This window comes from Atractosteus spatula, chromosome 8 (genome assembly GCF_055471065.1).
Source record: "Atractosteus spatula isolate fAtrSpa1 chromosome 8, fAtrSpa1.hap1, whole genome shotgun sequence".
Lineage (NCBI taxonomy): Eukaryota > Metazoa > Chordata > Actinopteri > Semionotiformes > Lepisosteidae > Atractosteus > Atractosteus spatula.
Window position 1 is genome coordinate 18,290,189 of NC_142713.1, and position 22,275 is coordinate 18,312,463.

The 22,275-nt window shown below is 39.2% G+C and overlaps 1 protein-coding gene across 1 annotated transcript in view; it reads right to left on the reverse strand.

Annotated features, from left to right (window-relative positions):
- Positions 1-21,604, reverse strand: part of ppp6r2a (protein phosphatase 6, regulatory subunit 2a) — a 64,871-nt gene extending 43,267 nt beyond the window's left edge. The window contains exon 1 of the mRNA XM_088922811.1: positions 21,375-21,604. The gene's annotated coding sequence lies outside the window, so the exon portion shown is untranslated. The remainder of the gene's footprint in view (positions 1-21,374) is intronic.
- Between the last annotated feature and the right edge of the window lie 671 nt (positions 21,605-22,275).

The window sequence follows — 22,275 nt, forward strand, 5'->3', positions numbered from 1 at the left end:
TTAAAACATTTAAATAAAATTTTTAGAAGCGATTACCAGCAGTGTCAAAGGAAGTTACTGAACAGCAATACTGAGTAAATTGTTTAAAGGTAAAAGGCAGTGGTTACCTGTCAAAGTTTCAATATCTTTATTTTTCAAAAATGTAATTCATTCTGGAATATGTAAATGTTTTACATGTAAACCTAGCCTCCATTTCTATTCAATTAATACAAGTGTTAACTATCTTATGACTTACAACTGTTTCAACAGGCTTGGGTTTTATTTGACCAATGAATATCAAGGCAACAAGTTTATGCTTCCTAGAAAACTTGCCGTTTCTGATATTGATTAAGAACCCTAAAAAACTAATTATGAACCCGCGAAAGAGCAAGCTAGAGGGAAGTATTAATCTGAAATGAGCAAACATCTATCAGTTGGCAAAGTCACTAGCAAACAGACATACTTCAAGTGATGCAACAACCACTCGCAACATACCATGATGTAGCTTTTCCAAAGAAACCACATTCAATTCTAACAACCACATTCAACTGCCACAACCTGTCCAAACAAGCAGTACTAAGCTGTCTCATTTGCTCCTCATTACATTAGAGTCAAGTAAGGTAATAAATGCACAGCTCACATCAGGAAAGACAACTCTCAATTAAGTGCAAGATGATGAACCACAAAAAAAAAACACACCAGCAAATGATTGAACTATCTGAACTTGAAACAAGGAAATTAGGACAGTACACCTGAATGTAAGTCTGCAAGAAATTAAAAATGTGTTTTTTAGTTATCTGTTCTTTTCATTTCTGGGTATGTACCTTCACCAACGAAAAAATATTTGAAAATGTCCTTGCCTGTTTCTATTGTAAAGACAATGGAAAATCACAAACCAAATAACACACTTGCTGAAGTGCATCACTGACACGAATGCTAGCTTGTTGAACAGATCTGGATATTAATGAAGCATATTTGTCTACTATGAAAGTCACATCAACCTATACTCACTTTGGTGAAAGCTGCATTCTCTAATTTTGAACCCTATTTTGGAAACCGTTCATATGACTCAACCCTTTGAAGCCTTCTGTGTCCTATCAATCGGATGCCCGATATCTACAGGATGTAATGCAGTAAATTTTAATTTTACTCTGTACCTTAGATGATCTAGGCTACTGTAGCACAGTAGCAAGAGGGACCACGAGGTCAAACAGAACAGAGAACGGTTCTTGCTGCAAACAAAAAGATGAAAGGACTTTGTGGCTCAATATGTCTTTGAAAGGGTAGGCTATTATTTTATGCAGACTGCAGGTGGTCATCAAAGAAGAAGTGCTGAAATGTGGAGATCAGAGTCCCATGTACAGTAAGGAACTACAATGCACACATAGGCAAACCAATCATTTTGATAAAAACAACTCAGCTGTGGCTTTGTTTGGCTTCTAGAAGCAACAATACAGAATGCACCTCAGCAGGAAAAATCTAACCACAAATGACTGCCTTCAACAGTTCTTGAGTTAATGTCCAAGGCTATAAGAATATTCTTAGAATACTACAATGTACAACCAGACTTACTTGATGGCAGAGACCATCTTGCTGACTGAACCAACATTCAGAGATGATGTGCCAATTCGGTCTATACCGATGTCAAACTGATCTTCACCTTTCTGAATCCCTTTCAGTCATTTCATACACACAACTTAGGAAAGAGAGCAAAACCAAGAGACCGTGACTGATAATACACTTTGAAGAATTACATAAACATGAAGAGTCCATGCACTGACAACTTCTCCTTTGATTAAAACATGGGTAGAAAAAAAGGACATGAGTTTTTAGCTTTCAATTTTCATTGCTATACTCACTTTTAAAACAAATGTTTGTTTTAAAATCTAAGTCTGCAGGCTCTCCTAGCTTTAATTAGTGTAGATAGAAATACATATTTCATTTCATAACTTATTAAATGATTTCATTCAACTATCCAACACTGTGCACAGTGTTACAATTCCACCCGTCAACTAGGCCTATGTCCTCTTAAAACGTGATAGTTTTATCTCTACCAACATTGTCTCTGAGAAGCCAAGGAAGCTGAATCATTGATTACATCTGTAAAAACAAAGGGAGGTTCAGTTTTTTTCCCACATTGATGAAAATGTATAATTTAAAAAAAGAAAAGCAAGAGAAGATAGTTAAAACTTGTAAACTACAGCCATACTACATGCTACTAAATTAATTTACATTAGTTTATGGCTAAAAACCACTGGCAATCTCTGATTTAACTTTGAAACTAAATAACGGTTTATTTCAAACTAAGACCTTTTATTTTAGCTCTGTATTAATAAGGAGGTAGGGCAAAGGAATTAAAATAATTTTTAAATTAGTTTTTTTTTACTATGTTTATCCCTTCTAATCTGAAAATTTGAAGTGTCTGTACAAAGGGAATGGAAAATTACAAGTATAATATCTATCAATGAAAATAAAACCAGTTATTGACTGACCAATCAGTCTCACTTCCATTATGTAATAATGCTATTGAAATATTAATAAAAGCTAAACCTAAAAATCATTTAATTGTGGACAGGTAACTCCAGGTCTTAGGGACACTGCACCTTCTAATCTTAATTATATAACTGAACTATATATGTGGATTATTAGGGCAAAACACCTGGTTTTCGGATCTTAAGCAAACCTGCAGGACTCTCAAGTCTCTCAAGGACTGGAGGTGCCCATCCCAGATCCATAAAATGACACTACTTCACAGACCTTTGCCTGCATTGTATGGCAAGAGGTGTGATGCCTGGGAGGTAGACAGCTATTCCTTGAAAAACAAACAGGGATTGAACTGTATTGTCATGCATTATGATCAAACAGACAACATTCCAGCTAGCTGGCGTCACACTACACGACTTTTCCTACGATTTTCAACCGTAGCCTTCATTTACACAATCGTAAGAAAATCACAGCGAGTTGGAGAGAGTCGCAGCGCGCTCCCATTACCGTCAGTTGTATAGTGTGACACCCCCAGCGACTCAGTTAGAGCGCACTTAATAGCCCCTACGACTCTCTACTATAAAATCAAACAGGTTTGATTTTCTCGTAACGAGTTGCAAGTCGTTGGGGTGGGCTGTGTCTGCGACAGTCAACTGCCAATGTCCCCTCAACCGGAAGTCCAATGGATACAATGCGGCTTCAAGGAAAGAAGGAAAGCGAGTGTTTTGGACTGTGCAAATGGAGGAGAGGCTCGGCGAACTTTGGAGCCAGCACAGATGTCTCCTCGATGTTTCGTGTTTATCATTTGTTTTCTTTCGTGTGGAGCTCCTCCTCTTATTCCGGTGTGCTCCATCTTGATTGGCTTCCACAATGAGGCGACCTTGCGGTACTTTCGCAGCGTAATACGAGATTTGGAACCATGATGAAAAGCCGTGACAGAATCGTGTAATTAGTCACCCCCTGCGATTCCTAGTCATATAATTTGACACCCTCTAGGACAGAAAAGGCAGCGAGATTCAGCAACTGCAGTCGTTTAATTTGATATGCTCTCTGACTAGAAGTCACGTCGAGTCCTGTAGCGTTACGCCAGCTTAAGCAACTGATAAAGGGCAAGACAACTGCCAAGCAATTAGTAACTTTGGGAACTTTCCAGAAATTTTCAAAAATAACTATAAATTAAGGAACAGTTGACATAAATAAATTTGAAGGCAACTCTGTGTGGACGGGGTGGCACAATGTCGCAGTGGTTAGCACTGCTGCCTCACAACACTGGCGCCCTGGGTTCAAATCTGGACCTCCCCATGTTTACCTGGGATTACACTTGCTCCAGTTTCCTCTCACAGTCCAAAGACATACTGGTAGGCTAACTGGCTCCTGGGAAAATCGGCCCTGGTGCGAATGTGTGTATGATTGTGACTGTGCGCGTGCACTGCGAGCGACTGGCTTCCAGTCCAGGGTGGACCCCACAACCCCGAATTGGATGAAGTGGTTAGAAAATGCACATAAGCACATTGATCAAGTATTGGTCACCATGAATAAAACACCGAACACACAATGGAGAAAACCTCAAACTGAGGTATGATAAATGATGGACTACAGAAGAATAAGGGTTGCTAACACCGTAGGTGCTGAGAAATAACAACAACAAAAAAACAGACATGGCGAGACTGGTTAATGGAAGTTAAACTCTAGTCTTAAAAAAAAAGCTTACATACAGATTTGATTTAATTTTGCAAAATTCTCAAAGGACTCTGAGGACCCAAAGTCAAAAGGGGGAAATAAAGAGCTTGAATTGAAAACTGGTGACGGTCAATCACGCAATGAATAGTACAGCAATCTAACTCTCTGTCACTATTCAGGCAATACCTGAATGTGATTCTGGGATTGAATGGCTACTCAGTTCCCAAATGAACAAGAGGTAATGAACGTCCTCCTCTCATTTATAAGCTTTCTTCAGTTCAGGTATAAAACAAATACCAAACAGATCATTCACACCAGCAGTTGTTCTTAAACAGTTGTATTGTAACAGATGCGATAATAGAACAAATCCATAATGATATTTAGAGGAGTAAAACTAAGTTGAAAAGGTTAACAAATTTATACTTAAGCACAGATGGAAATTTACAAAGACAGTATTATGAGGAAGCTTGCTTCATTGGCTACTAATGCACTGTATGCACCTTGACACATTTACAGTTTCTAATATTTAGAGCTTCTAAAAAGACTGACAAACTAGCTTCTGAATTTTATGGTGGATTATATAATTATAATATTATAATATGGTGGATATTTATTAGTGGATTAGTGGCATAAATTAACAAGATTTCTTGGATTGCGCAGTCTTAATATTTAAGTAAAGGCCAAATGAAGATATAATAAAATATATTTTAAATATATAAGTTTAGACTTCAAAAAGAAACTTTAAAATGTATATGGCAATTCAGGATACCTCTTAGTGCCCAATGCTAAGTGTGTCAAGCACAACAGTGTAAGCGGCATGGTGCGGACTCAGAGACCTTGACCAGGGACAACAGGTCGTTCCGCCATTCAACCTGCAAAGTACCTGGCAGATCAACCGTTTTTGGCGATGACTGAAGCTGACGTTTACCTATCAGGCTCCACAGCTGCTCAGCAGGGTACGGGGGTAGCAATGCGACAGGCCAGTAAGAGTCCAAACCTAGACGCAAATACAAAGCCTATGAAGACCCTTGCCAAGTGGAAACAAGCATGACTGTGTTGAAAGATTAAAGGATTATGTTTATTTTTTTCAATTAACAGAGTCATAAGCTTCCCAAGGACTGGGCAAGTGCGAGTCTGTGGTGTTGCAAATGAGAGGAGCATCGGTCTCTACATTCAATAATAATAATAATCCTGACAATATTATAGCGCTTTTCTGGACACTCCACTCAAAGTGCTTTACAAGGTATTGGGGACTCCCCTCCGCCATGACCAATGTGCAGCCCCACCTGGATGATGCGATGGCAGCAATAGTGCACCAGAACGCTCACCACACACCAGCTATCAGTGGGGAGGAGAGCAGAGTGATGAAGCCAGTTCAGAGATGGGGATTATTAGGAGGCCAAGATTGGTAAAGGCCAATGGAAAATTTGGCCAGGACGCCGGGACTCTTTTCGAGAAACGCCCTGGGATTTATAATGACCACAGAGAGTCAGGACCTCGGTTTTACGTCTCCTCTGAAGGATGAGGCTCTGCTGTGCCAGCTCCAGGGAGGTCTATTGACAACTGGCACTTTTTGGGGGATATATTGTATACATTGATTTCATTCCTCCTGCGCTGTTGTAGAGTTTGTACCCTGTGCTGTTGTGGAGTCTCAGCCCTGTTCAACAGTAATTAACAAAACCACAATAACCAATTTGAAAATAATATAAAGAGTGTCCCAGAAACAGTACTGTGAAAAGTGGGAACATGGGCTAGATTCCCACGGACGCTGAGAGTGGGCAGTTTCACGCAGCCGTGTGCCATGGTCTTCCTTGCAGACTGATGATCAGAACCAAATTGAGTTGATATAGTGCTCACTGCTCCAACATTGTCAAGCAATGTTTAACTCAATGTTCTTTTTGTATTTTTATCCCATTTCATTGTTTTGTGGGGCACCAGCTCCACAACACAGCTGTTTGAATAGGCTGACTAACTTTATACTCAACCTGTATCCTACATATAGTACAGCAGTTACATCTAGGCTGCACAGTGCAAAGACATTTAAACACTTCTTCCTCTAGAGGAAGTCTGCCTGACTGACAGAACAAACAGGCTCAATGCATTTGTGGTAACCACACCTCTCAGGGTTTTTTACATTGCTCTCATTTCTTAATAATGTGCCAATGTTGGCAAGTGAGACGCACAGCAGGGTATTAGCATAAGTCTTATGGGCAGGCTTGAAATGACAGAACTATGCAAGTGAGATTGTTTGAAAATCTATTGCAGTTCATAACCTTTTTCTAATGATCCATGGTAGAAAATATAACATCAAAGCGTACACACAAAACAAAAATTGGTTCAAATGTCTTATTACCTTAGACAAAAAAAAACTTCACTGCATTCCTTTAAAAACATGTTTGTTTTTACCTGTAAATAGTGTTATTTTGAGTGGAGTATTAGTCAATTCCTCAGACTAATGTAATCTGTCTGATTTGGGCGATGCTGAGTATGTGTGGATTGAGTCAAACGAAGCTCTCTGCATCTGCTGCTAATGAAAAGGCCTCTCTTCAGAAAAATAAGTTTCCAGGTGTTATTAGAGAGTACTTACTAAATTACTAAAATTCTATCATACTAAATAATAAACTGTGAACTGTCTCTCTGAAATTTGTGCACAGCTTTATCACTACCACCACCCATATTGACTTTCAGGAACAATATGCTTGTTAATTAAAAAAGAAAATTAAATTTAGGAGCTCTAACTTCCATCTTCTTTAGAGTGTAACTGCTTTTTTATATCTTGGCACCTACAGCATGAGGAATACAACATACTATGTACAGCTGCACACATACCATACCAACATAAAATTTAGGACTTGCTGAAACACCCTCCTTACATCTGCTGTTGTACTTCTGATCCAGTCCAAATTATCACAGAAGACATTAAACTTCAGAAATGTAGATTTGATGATATTCAAATAAATGCCAACATGTGGCTTTTACCAAATATTTCGGTAACATTATACTTGAAAAAAGCTAAAAACACCATCATATCTCTTCCACTACACAATAACAGATCACAATCTCTTGCAACCATTTGTGTGCAAATGATATCACAGGCACTCATGTTTTTGTAAATGTTCATAACAAGACACGCTAAGGTAAGGTGAAAATGATGAAAGATACCATTATTGACCTGAGAGCTAATAAGGACTTTCTACAGATGCAGCTTTGTTAAAGTGGTCCTAGTATGTTTATGTGAGATTCTGCAGATTGGGTTTTAATGCATACTACTTTGATTATTTTGTGCAGTGTTTACAAAGTAGTTATGACAGCGAGTCAAGAACTGCCAATCTCATCAACTTAAATAACAAGCAAACCCACAGAAAATGTAAAAATACTGAAAAAAGTTGTCAGTATAAAAACCCAAAACCCTTTCATAATGAAACCATCACAAGGTTAATACTGGGTATGATTACCCTGATCATTAAAAGAATCCTGGCAGGTTTACACAGTCACAAACAGCCCCATGCCAGACAACTGGATGTTCATCATGTTGTCTACCAACCAGCTGGCAGAGGCTGGCCAGTCACGCTTGTCAACAGTCTCCAGTTGATGGCTCTGACAAGTTGATCAAAAATGAATGCTGTTGGCACTGACAAGTTGGTCCCAAAGGGACTTTGTTAACATATCGCTAAGCTAAACAAGACTTCCTTCGATCTGCTGCAAAGCTAATTCTTGTTTTACACGGTTACTTCAACAACACAAAACTGTTGTGAAGATGACAGGCTACCATCATTCGGCCTCCTCCTAGTATTGTGCTATAGAAATTGTAGTCTGCACGTGATTACGCACCTGGGTCAGATAAATGTGACTATTCCGGGCAGGTGTGGTGACTCTCTGCCTTCCGGTATGTGACCTATCCCTCAAAGAGGCATTGACCTGGTTTCTCAGGATTATTCTGCTGATTGTTGAAGCAACATCTCACCAAGACAGGCCATTTTATATCACGCCAATAGCAACAAGGCAATCTTCACTATTTCCTAATATACAGAATCAGATCTTTCACTGTTGTTGTGTTAAAGTTTTATCTTTTTGAATGGGTATAGAATCATCAACTCAATTCGGGCAATTTTATCTCAAATCAAACACCAAACACCAAAGACCTTTATAAAAATCACGATTTGAGCTCAGTAATTTACACCAAGGTATGATAAACAATACTGCGCAGTCAACAACTATTACACCCTGGAACATCCATTTCCAAAGTTTCAACCTTAATAAGCACAGTTACTTTTTCACAATGTCATAGGAGGTTTAAAGAACACAGAATAATCAAAAACAGTTTATTCCAAACACACCCAGGCAGTACTGCCTGCCTGCCAAAATCAATAGTACATGAAAATTCAATTTTTCAGGAATGACTGATGGGATATAATGAATTCTGTTTTGATGCGCCTAGTGCAAAAATTCTTAAGGCTTACAATTGTTACCAACTAAATGCCATTCCTTTTCAAAATACGACATTAATTCATGTCACTTTCTCTCTTCTAGAAATAATCATATACATAATTAGTATATACTGTATATATGTACATACACACACGAAAGCAATTTCTTGTTACAACAAGAGTAAGAACAGCCATTGTCGACATACAACTTTTAAATCATTCAACCATATAACTCAGATTATTTCATTCAAAATGCCCTGTTGCTTGAAAGTGTTTCCAAGCTCAAAATAATGAATATTATTAATAAATAATATTACTCTACTTTTTTACAAGGATGTACGAGCTAAACATCAGTGAATGTCAGATAAGTAATGGAAGTCCTGCAGGCCTCCTTGGTGCTATCACAGAAACACTGCTCCTATTAAAAGGCATGGCCAATGAGATCTTCCATAATAGTCCACCTGTTTCTTTCAAGCATTCTTATTCAATTACTCAGTTATCCAGCTGAGGACATTAAATATTAAGTTATATATTCCCAAGGCTAGGCAAATTTGTTTGATGACAGTGGAAGTGAAAGGTGTTGAGTCTTTTCTGTGTGTGTGTATTAAAAATAATGCCGGCGCTGCCCCTACTTCTGGTAAAGTTCAACAAGGAAGAGGAAATGCTCCAGGCATCACGGCGAGTTTCATGCCAGCTTTTTACTGTTCGCTCATGATATTTATAGTGCGTGTAAAGACCTAATGCTGAGGAAACACAAATGGCAGCTGAAGCCTCAGGCACATGACGCAATGATTTCAAACAACAAAAAAGGCCATGTTCAGAGCATGGAAACATGAAGATCTGCTACTGTCAACACAAAAGCCTATTTCGGTACACACTTGTTCAAGTTATTACTTGGATTTTACTTCATGTCTCTGAGCTAAAAGTCCGTGGGTCTGGTCTAATTAAGAAAGAATCTACAGCCTTTAGAGAAAAAGAGGAAAGAAACGTATTCAAAGTAATAAAGACACTGAGACAGTGCCAGAAGGAAACCAGTTCTGGTTTCTCCAGTACAGTACAAAATAATATACCTCTCAGAAAAACAGTGGTTTGTACTGAGGCAGGAAGCAAGACTGAAGAGTTGCCCAGAAATATGGCAGCAATGCTGTAGCATCTTTTCCAGCAGAAATGCGACAGCAAATACTGGAGGAAAGGAAGGCTGTTATGCAGATCTCCATCCACTTTGCTCATTAAACTGAACTGAAATATTCTTAAAGAAGGGCAAAAGATTGACAACAATGCAAAATGTGGTTATACTGCTAAGGGTTCTATTTTAATGGATGGCAAGATGTACCTAAGCAATGTAATGCATGCTACTGGACAAATATATATCAATAAAGCTTACATAAAATATATTTCTTTAGTTATTTGACAAAGAAGGCACGTAATGTATATGTTCCATTTAATCTCTTTCAATGCACTTTCAGTATAACACTCTGAACTACTTAGAATAGGATGCCTTTTAAACCATCAAATAATAACTACAGCTCACGCAGTTTTACTCCCTACTGAGAGGTATTTAGCTTTAACCATTATTTTCATACAAAAGATTAAAAATACTAAATAAACGGATGGGGCTTGCATGTCACCCACAGTAATTAAATTTACAGCATACATTTGCAGGCACAACTAGCCGAACTACTGTACAAGTCCAATGCAAAAACAAACAGGAAGTAAGCATCATGGTAACATATACCATCAACCTCAAACAATCGTCCACATAAATAAAACAAGAAAATGGAGTACAGTATGGTGCAATTCTGCCCTATAGCGAAAAGTGATAATACAGCAATTATTCAAATGTTTGTGTTGACACAAGAGAAGACAACGCAACAGAAATAGCAAGACAACAATGTATATTTTGTCACCCATTGATTTTGCAAAATAAACATGTCCTGTATGTTTGTAAACAATCAAGAACATGGCGAAAAGCTGAATCTCTGGGTATCAAAATGTTGATCTGCTAATTATAGGGGCTAAATATACAAATACTGTTTACACAACGGTGTTAGGATAACTTAAACAAGTATACAGTATATATGTATATCACTCAACTGCACAAGAAAATGTTCCACAGTACCATAAACTAGTTGTTCATGAGTTGTGACAGGAGTGCAATGCAAAGTCCATACCAGAGAAACAGTGACTCACTGGGCCAGAGCCAATGACTCCTGCCTGGATATGACACCAGCTCATCACAGGGACCACCCCAAGCAGTGCAGGTGCCCTCCTATACAGCTGGGTGGACTGGGGTATAGGTGTATAGGATTTGAACCAATACCCCACAATTCAAAAGCTTACCCACTATACAACCACCCTCAAACTGAAAAAGCAATGCAGTAAAAAGATTTAAAAAGCACATTTCTACATAAACTAGACTCAAGAACAGCTTTTATCCCACTGCAGTACACATCCTCAACAGCTAACTGCGGGGCCTCACACTCAATATACATCTGCACTCTGCACTTTGTACATAGTCTACTCTTTTTTTTCCCTCTCAGTTTCACTACTGCATATTTTTTTTTATTTTTCCACAATATATTTATTGTTCCTGTTGTCTACATTGTGTGGTGTTGTCTGTTATACTGTTTGTGTCCCGAAAGATCAGCGCAATTAAGAATTCCAATGTACGTGTACATAGGGCAATAAACTACTCTAAACATTCGCCCTAACTAGGTTGAAACTATAGCTTTCTAATTTACCACAACGTGCTGAAGTATAGGCTAAACCCTGACTAGTTTTATGCTTGTCCTGCAGCACGCAGGGTAAAATAAGCTAATGCAACTGTAAACAATACAGATTCCAGAGGTTCTCAATAAAAATACCCTCTTGTGAACTAGTTCATTCCTTTAAACTTTTAACAAATTACTGCTGTGCTTATTGAAAGAAAGGTGTAAACAGCACCCATTTTGGGATCTTAAGGTCAAAGGCTCTATTTAGACAAATATTTTAATATTAACTAGCTCCCCCTGAGTTTCAATAAAATATGTGACTTCCTCTCTTTGAGACCTACACGATTGGCCTTTACCACAGACACGAACAGGCAATTAATCACACTGCATCTTGCCCTTCATTTACTGTACTGCGTATGATTCAAGCAAGTTTGCGGCAGATAATTATTCTTTGAGTTCATAATGCGGATACTTTAAAGATATGATAGATAACTTCAAAATTTAAGTGGAGTTAGGATATAGTGGGCATCTTCACACAAGCTGGCCAACCTAGTAACGCAGTATTTTGGCATTTCAATTAATACCCAGAAATACTTTGGATAACATTAAAAAACCAACTAACAAGAATCAACTGATGAAGAGGATGGTGACATATCGATGTCAGTGTTGACTCAGCCTACCATTAATCATGGCTGGCAGCTTCTATAGTGCCATAATTTGTATTTTGCTTTTCCCTAAAGACAGTACATCAAACTGTCAGGTTGACCAAAGCAAGGTTTTTCCTTCAATATCCTTTAAATAATATTTTTCTGCTCTGCTAGCTACATATGACTGGTTTCAGACATTGCTGTGCCATCATGAATCATCTTTTATCACTTCTTCCCGTCTCAGGCATCTTACCCTCCTGTCACAGCTGAGATACCACATTGTTTCTGTGCTGGCCCTTAGGGGCACCGTGTACCTTTTAAACTGAGCACTCCAACGGCGTTTGTCAAATTCCAGTATTTGGGTTTTGTTGACCATTATCGTTTTGCCATGCCTTTGCCATCGCTGCATCTGTGCTCGGTATATTAGGGCTTTTGAGGACATCGGTCTAGAATCTTGTTCCAGCAGCCTAGCTTTCAAGCTCCTTTACACTGTTGAACTTTTTTGCTGACAAGGTGACCTTATTTTCCTCATGGGATTAACAACAGACTATATTTTTGTGCAGACATGTTTCAAAACAAAACTCCCTAAAGAGGGCTCAACATAACATGCACCCCTTTCGTCTGAGAAAATGATTTGCAATGCCTGCAGCCTCAGCTCCTGCTGTTTTCTTGCAAGGGGTCCTTGAGCTCTGGTGTGGCTAATACACAGCAGCTCCTCCAAGCTGTATGCAGTACACTATCTGAATGCCAAGATGAATTCAGCTGCTAAATAAAGACCTACTGCATACCGTAATGATACTGGTGTCTCTCTAGCAGGGGGAGACATCTGTCTACTTAAACAGCAATTTTAAATCTGTTAAATCATTTTTCTTTTTCATTATCGCGTATCGCCACCCACGCTTGCATTACAATTGAGACTGAGACGGGGCAGCTGTAGTTTTCTGCACTGTCCCCAAAAAACATTTCCTCTTCCAGTGACCTTAACTTTTTTTTTCATTCATTACCCCTCGTGCAAGCAACATAATGAAAAACATTCATTGCTGTTCATGCAGTGCAGTTACCCAAGTAATCAATTCCACAAAGCTAGATTTTAAGAACTGAGCTATAATCATTGAGGTAAACAACTTTTTTTTTCTAAATGATGTTGATGTTATTTTTCCTTTATCAAAGGGAGAACACTTGGCAACTGCACAAGGTTTTTCTCCTACAATGCATCTTTATCACAGAATCACACAGAGCAGGGTGAGTAGTTGTAATAGCTTGCCAGGACATTTTTTTTAATCATGTTGACAGATTTATCCTAAAACGTTATCTCTGGATTTCTGCTGAAATAACAGGTGACAGTCTCTTTCAGCACACATCTGTGCAGCATGTTTAACAACAACAAAAAGTTATTTCAAAGACCTTTAAAAATAGTTGATGTGTTGTATTCAGAATTGTTTTGAGACGTCACATAACAGCAAACCACTGAACCCACAGTACAAGAAATTGATTTTTTTTAGGCATTAACACAAATACATGTCACACTGACCCTTTTCTGACGGTAAAAATCCTATCAACAGCAACAAACTAAAAGCTTTATCTTACAGAACTTCTATAATTAGACCTCATCCCATAAATAATTAAATATTCTGATCCACCCTGCATTTAGTGATTTAGGTTTCATATTAATTGAAAAATCAATACTGGAAAATTAAACAAGACTGTTGTTCAAGAAGAACTAAAAATTCTTGCTTTGAAACTCAGTATAAAAAAGGTGCTCCTGAGTTTGTCAGTACATGTATTTGAAAAGAAATGACACAATTTTTATTTAACACCTATAAATGCATAGCCTATGATTGAAAGAGCTATAAATAATTAATTCCTCTGATAATCCTGTACCTGTTTTCACTGTTTATAAATTTTTTAAAAGATTGTTTAGAAGAGTACAGTGTCTTACAAACGTAGTTCAGGTGGGTAGCTGCGTCAGCATGCGTAGGCTGCAAAGGAACAAGCAATAGGTTAATTCCATACTGAAGAGAAGAAAGAAAACACAACGTTTCGGCCGTGGAGCCTTCTTCAGGTGTGAGAAAGACAGAGCAGTAAGCAAAGGTATATATACTACATTACCTTTGTTTACTGCCCTGTCTTTCTCACCTCTTTTGCATGGCACTGTATATATGCAGGAGTAAAAATCAAATCTGCATTTCAAAACTCTTAAATGAACACCAACATAAAACACAAGACAATGCAAAGCAATTTCTAAAGTCTTGAGTCACCGTATTGATGTCTACATATCAATAATATTTTTACCTGCTTGAAGAACAAAGCAATGTTCCCTTGTGGTCAAACAGCAGAAGTAGTTGAGTGGAGTCTTACAATAGTTAACCCAGGTGTCCTGGCTAAATTCCACAATCTGGCCTTTCTAACGTTTCCAACTGAATGGGTGAAGCAGTTTCGTACTTGACTGCCTGATCTGTAGCATAGTGGGACTGCTGGCTGCTGGCTGCTTGCATCGCCGAGCAGCAGATGAAGTGGGTCCCCTCTTACATCTGAGGATCCTTTGAGATGACAAGCATTGGCAAAATGCAAGGAATTATTACTGCCGTTATCATATGTGTCATCATCCAAGTGAAGAGCCAGCAGCAGTCCAAGCATACATAGGATATCGGAACCTGTGCTAAACTGTCATCTGCTTCTCTTTCAGAATAGGACCCACTGGAGCAAATCCCATGGAATACCTCACCATCAAGCAGACCTCATGTCCCGGATTACCCAATATCTTCACTCTTTTCTTTTGCCAATCTTCTTTCAACAATTTAACTGATGAGGCCGACACTAACAAATGCATAATAATACAAAGGAAAGTACGCTGTACACTTCTACAAAATCACTGCTGTACGAGTAGCTGATGGGCATAATCATAAAATGATAGGCGCTGGCGTTGCCAGGTTGACCTCAATGGTGACAATTCTGGATCCAAAAATCTGGAGTTGATTAGAAAAATGTTGAAAATTCTAGTTCCACCCAGATACCGCTCATTGATGCTGCCATAAGACAACTTCTGCAGCATCACCAAGTCTTTAAAAAAAACAAACATGCAAAGGTGCTGTTGGTGAATCCATGTACCTGTTTGGTTTCACAAATGGGTATTTTCCATGGTGGGGGAGTGGGGGAGAGGTGTGTGTGTGGCACACTGCTGCTGTGAGGTACATTACAGTTTCTCTTCCAAGGTCAGCGGCTCTGTGTCTGCGGGAAGAGAGTCTCCCCCTGTCTGCAAGAGCTTTCACTGCCAGAAATACGCCCATTTGGACGGCTGGCAGCTGAAAAAAAACGATCTTATTTACTGACAAAGGTTTCATTAAAAGGATTTATTTTACTTATTTCACCCAGTTGCAAAATAGGAATCTGCTTCTGCAAAATGCGAGTCCAGGGTTCATAAATGACCTTACTGTTGTCAAAATCCTTCTATTTTAACAACTTCAGGGTTTGGCTTGTGAGCATAAATTTCCACCATGCTCTCGCGCACAATCAAAATCCAAAGCGCATTGGAAGTTCTTGAGGCTGTGCACCCTGTATATGAGGTACCCCTGGTCACTAGGTCTGGACCACACAGCTCTTGACCTTCCCCTGGCTGTAAGAGGAGGCCATTCAACACACTGGTCCCATGGAAACCCCATGCATAAATAAAAGAGTCTCTCTTTGTTCCACTTTATATATTAGATCAGAGCTACTTTTGTCTAAAGAGGTTCCTACATGAAGTTTATCACTCCAGCAACCACAGTAACAGAAACAAAATGACAACAGAATATTTGCTCCACCATGGCTATACTGGCAAGAGTCTTTGGTTTGTTTATAAACTGACAGGAAAATCTAAATTGTTTCTATTTTGACCAACCTCTATACCTACTAAAAGAGGACACTTTGTTGACATGCACCATCACTGATCAACTTACAAAACTGTTTCTACTGATGTGCCTCACACTCTTGCAGCTAAATGTCTGCTTGCCTGCATACGGTTAGGCGGACATTTCCTCCAAGCAGACTGTCCACAGACAGACAGAGTGAGATCTGTGCACTAGCCCGGGCTGGTCTTTCACTCACTCAACCCCAAAACTGGCCTGCTCTCCTTGATTTCAGTGTGGAACAGGCTAAGAGCCTTTCACAAATAATGCTACCGAAATGGACATATAATAACCATATAATAAATGGTTATAATAGAAAACAGGCTGTAGCTCTAATGCAAGACTAATATTTTTTGTTTTCACAGCTTCCACGCTATAAGGAGATTTTTTAAAACTTATATACACCACTCCTAATGTTCAACTATCACACAGAAAAAAACATTGTAGAAGTTTGCAGGTGTCTGTCCAGACAACAGATTTCTACCTTTCACTAAGTGGTGACATAAGATACACTGTGATTTAGGCACTTTTTTAATTTAATTGGTACTACCATGACACCAGAAGTACTTCAGTAGTAATCATCTCAGCTCTGTAGGGACTGTTATCTTGCAGTCTTTGTACTGTAAGTAACTCTTGAATTACAGTTGATTACAGCCTAGAAGGCTATCTATTTTAGTACGTAAATAATTAGATCTAAAACTTTAAGCAAATGATTAGGTTTAAAATAAGCATTTTAAAGATGGGCTGGCACGGACTCCTGATGTAACTATGTGCCAAGATGTTTCCTCCAGTTCTTACTGGCACTCGCAGTCAGACTAGTCTAAAGGAAATTACACATTTCTTGTTCCTTACATTCATACCGTACATTTATTCATAGAAAATACCTTTTCCCTCAATGCACAGCTGCACAAGCCAAACCCATGTGCAACACTGTACAACATTGACGCCTCTACTTTGGGAGGATGGGGTAGTATGAGGAGGGGGGGTTCTCTTGCATTCAGAGTAAATGGATAGACTTAAAAATATAGGAGGGATGGAACTCTGTCCACAAACACCTTTTTCATACAACTTATTGTACAGATCATTTTTAATTAGGATTCTAAAAAGTTGTCTGATTGTTGTTTATACAGAAAATGTATTTAAGGGTAAAAGCATCTGTTTTAAATCATCCCTGCATCACCAAAATGAGGTACAATAAGACACACTGCCTCATTTCCAATCACACAATTATGTAGACTATTTTTAACACTAGTCCTCAATCCTCTATTACTTCTCTTCACTATGTTACTACATTTCATTCACTTCTTAAATAAAACACTCTCAATTTGAATGACACTCCTACATTTCATGATAAATCCCTGTATTATCAGCTGAGGAGTGAGAGCATAAGGAAATAAGAAGGCGGCAGAATAAACCTCACTGTGGTCTAATGAAAGTTATGTCATCTTTGATCTGAAGAGCAACAGGCTTTATGGGACTTTAAGGTGTAACAATTGTCCTCTATTTCCTCTTCCCTGAGCTGGCTGCTTGTTGTTGCATTGGATCATTTTTCAAATGTGCAGTATTATTTTTTAAATGGAAGTAACCACGGTTGACAGTTGTTTTATGTTAATGTCAAAGAACAGTGCACATTCTAATTGTTTTTAAGCATTTACTTTAACCCATCCATCCGCTTTTTAACCACTTCACCCAATTCAGGGTTGGAGGGGAGCCAAAGCCTGTCTTGGCAAGAAATTGGCCAGTCCACCTCAGAGCACACACAGACACAGACATGCTACCAGTAGGCCTCTGGACTGTGGGAGGAAACCCACACTAACACAGAGCAAACACACAAACTCCACACAGATGGCACCCCAGGTCTACAACTGAACCCAGGGCCTCAGCATTGCAAGGCAGCTACGTTAACCACTGTGCCAGAGTGCCGCGCCCATTCACTTCAAATAAGAATCCATTTTAATGTGTTGGCATCGGTCTTCTGCAGCATAATTCATCCGAGTTGATAAAGAACCAACATTAAAGGTGTGGTAGGTCGATAAGGAGGGAAGGGCAGTAGCCAAAGAGGGGGATGAACTCTCATCAACAAGCCTCCATAATTCACATTGGGATTCAACATACATTTGAATACAACACTCCCGAGATCCAACTGAGGACGGATAAGCCTGCTCAGTCTAAGAAAGCAGTTCAGCAGTGTGAGGTAGGAGAGTAGGAGAGTCTGCGTGTCATTCCAGGTGAGATTTTGGAATGCCCAAGTCCTGTTTGTCTGGGGCACAGGGACCTAGTGCAACCAGAGAACCTCACGCCCTTAACCAGAGAAGCGATCCTGGTCTTGGTTAGAAACTAAACCTACCATAACAGCCGAACTAGGGACGAGCAATGCTCTATACTCTGTGTACAAATTGTTCAGATTGTTTAGATTACTTTTATTACTCAAAGCCACAAACAGCAAACCATTTTATTCTGGCCGCAAGATTTTTTGCTCTGCTTTACAAGAAAGGTAAATATATATTGGAATATACTTCTTCGTTCATTTCTGTGAAGCACTAGAAATTAAAGCATCTAACAGACCAATACGTAAGTTCTCAAAACTAGTATCTGGTGTGGCAAAATCATTTTTAGTCATGAACAGATTAAGATTTTGAAATTCATCAAGATAGGATGTCAAAACATAAAAGTGAACAAAACAATCTGATGTGATGCAGGAAGCCTATGCCTGTTTTCATACACAAATCCAAAGATAATATGGAAATAGATTTCATATACAAATAAAAAACGTAGTCACTGCTTTCAGCACAGCAGTTAATACTCTCCAATATTATGTGATTTTCAATCCATTCATGTGATGTTGTATACTCAGCTACTTAAAATATAATCATGTAAGCCCTTCCCCTCTTGGAATACTAAGAGTGAATATATCTGCAATATCACAACAACAGTAAATCATATATTCATAATACAAACTTGCTGACTTACGCACGTGACAGTTAAAATTTATTCAATCACTCCTTTATATTTTCCCACCTTCGGTCTGAATTATGAGATTGTACTGGCTCTTTCTTAGCCTTAGTTTTAACCAGTGGTCCACTTCCAACAAGGAGTGGTTATGAAGTCTTTAATATTTCTCTAGAACCTTCCATAAAGTCAACTTTAACTGTGCCTCCGCAGAAAACAGGGAGGGCCGAGCCAAGGCCTACAAGTTTTGAGGCTTTCATATAAAAAATTAAAAGTAGTAAAAACAAAAGAGTATTGAAAAGGAAAAGGGAACAAGAGCAGAGAACTACCGAATTTTATTTTCAGTATGAAACGGGGTGTCTTCCAAAAGACAGAATAGTAGTTCTGTATAGTACTAGGAGTAATTTACATTACAATCTCTTTCAGGTTAAACAAAATGGATTGTCATTGACACAAAACGCCAATGAACTTCCTTCTAAAAAAACTGCACAGCAGCGTCTTCCTCATTTACCCCCAAAACAGTCTAGCACTTATCAGTGGCTTCCTGCTAAAAGTTTGGAACAGTGTTCTGCTCTAGGAAGAGGAGCACTCCATATTTCATAGCTACGGACAAACAGGACCGAGGCAGGGAAGCAGTCCAAAAGCTCACAAGGAATGACAACCAGAGGTCACTGTGAGATATGCTGCTGTAACAAATCGGAATTGTATTACTTGATTTATAGGCAACACAAGCGGTCTACCTTAGCAAGGTATTTTTAGACTCTTTGTGTACGACCTGCCTCTGCCTTGCTCAGATCATGCTTATGTTCAACTTCTCTTTTGTATAGAGAGAAAAGGAAACTTGGTGGAAGCCAGCACAAGTAGAGAAAACAGAATAATGTCCAAGCCAAGTTCTGCTTTCTTCTGACAAAGAGAGACATTCTGAGGAAACATCCCATCCCTTGTTTAAAAAAACAACAACTTGAAAACATAGCTGTTTTGTACAAGATCTAGTCTGTATTTCATCAACTGAGCCCCGCTGGACCCCCTACACTGCATCAATCATCTCGAGAACAGTTAAAGAAAGTTTTAGAAGCAAGCTGCGAAGAAAGCATTGTAATGAAACGTGCACTGCTTAGCACAGCAGATACTGTTATGAAGTATAGCAGTATAGCCCTGAAAAAGGACAACTATTTATAGAAAATCCAAGTGGTGTATTCAAGAGCACACATTTCAGGGGCTGCAAGAAGGATGGAAGCACTTTGTTTCCAAAAACACTACGAAAGATTCTTTAAAATGCTCTATAAATAACGTCATGAGAGCTGTTTTGGCTTTGCACCCTTACAGAAGGCCAGATTGAATTTACTGGTCAGTGAAACAGACCGTGTAGTATCTGCTTTCATGAGTTTCTTCTTGTTCTCAGAAACATTCATTCCTGAAACAATTCAGCAACAAATCATTCAACCACTGCCTCATGGGGAGAAGGTTACCGATGTAAGATCAGTTCACCTAACAGATCTTATTCGCACTACGGTGAAACTTCTTCAGGCCTTTAACATCAAACTTCGCACCAGACACCCCTTAAGAGAAGTGGGGGGGCGGGGAGGGATTGGCTAGGCAGGTGATCGCGGGTGGCAACAGAATCTGCCAACTTGCTAGCAATTCTGTTTCAAAGGCATAACTTTAAAAAAAAAAGTTTGAGTTCAAAGAAAAACGTCCATTTCCCGACTTCTGGTTCAATAAATTAAAAACTCTTCAAAAAAAATCTACCGAAAAATGTCTACACTACACCGATTTATGATATCTTCTGATTTAAAATGTGTTATTAAAAATGCCAGTGTGAACTCCTTTCTCGGTAGTAGGCCAAAGCAACAAGCCGGCGTTCCGGTTACCTCTAATTAAATTGGTCAATTACCTATTTGGCCAAGATAGATACCTATTGGTTAGCAATACATGGGAGACCGGTTGACATTATTTACCGTTTTTAATTAAAAAAAAAAATAAACAAGCTGATCCTCGGGCCCTTGCTTACAGAGTCAGGACTGTCACCAGCCAGCCCGCACCACAGACATTTTTTGGTACTTCTGTCTCTAAGTTAAACTAATCTCGCTACAAAAAAAAGCCTGGTGTTGACTACCAACCATGCGTGAAACGAAAATTTCACAAAAAAGACACGTGTGGGACATGTACGCTAAAAACACCCCCAGCAGCAGCAGCACAAACCTGACAGCTCCTCCCAAATACCCGGACACCGAAACCCCGCAATACCGAGGGGTGCAGATGTACCGTGGCCGGGTCCCTACCCCTCCTCCCACTCCGTGAAACCCAATCAATCTCCAGAAGGCATTCACCCAGGGCCTCCACAAAACAAAACACCGTGCCCCCTGAAGCGCTGTGCGAACACACACTCATCCGAAAGGGTTTGCAGGCTGAGTTTAACAACTGAATGTAATTCATACTCGACTGTGCCATTTTACATGCTGTCTGTTTACCGAAACAACACTGAATTATGAAGCATTCCTGGCACGCAGTAAACAAAGTAGCTTGTGCACAAAACTAGGAAGCACCACTGGCGTAGATTCGTGATAAAAATGTTGCTAGCTCTGGCTTATTAAAAATCATAAAGGAACTTACCTTCTGAGAGAGGCAAGGAAATATATATCATGTAAACATCCGAGGAACCGTATTGTGGTCCGCCGACGTCCTCAAATCTATGTGATCGTGCAATGATTACGGATGGCTCTGCACCAGCTTATTTTGGATGTATTTGCCTTTATTTCTGCACCGAATAGGCTTAAAATCCAAGCGCCAGCCTCACGCAGGCTAAGGCAGGAAAAAAAATTGTCATATGTTCTGATCAAAATGGCGGACATTGCCGCGGGAGCGCGCACAGTCGCACACACCGGGGACGCGCATTGTGATATTTTTTTCCCTTCCTTCCTTAATTCTGCAGCTGGGAATGAAGGTGGCCCTTTAAACAACAACAACAACAACAACATCTACAGCCGTTTCTGATTTCAGTCTCGGGCAAGACGGTATACGTCTTTTACACCATCTTCATCTGGGAAACTTGTTTCCTTTTGGTTGGTAATTTATCCGAGGTTGCTTCATACAAGGCTACACTTTGCACCGAACAAATCAACGAACATCTTTTCTGGAAATATAAATTTTTGTTTTTAGGAGAGCATGGCTGGTCTTTTGCTAATATTACGGTCTGATGCTACATTTATCGATAGTATCCCAAATATCACAGGAGGTAGCAGCTAGAGCAAAAGAAAACCCGATTTCTTAATCGTCAAACCTTTCTACAACTTATAAAATATAACTGTTTTCTGTTACTTAAATCAAAATCTATTGAGACGTATAGAGGCGTAATATAAAGTATTGCTGTGAGGTTCGGGGGGAGCTGCGTTATCTACAAATGAACTAATAATCGTTAATTCCGCACTGAGAAACAGAAGAAATACAAGATACCGGCGGCTGAAACGTTGTCTTTCTTTCTACCTTTGAGTTTGAGCGTGGAGCTAACCTTTTA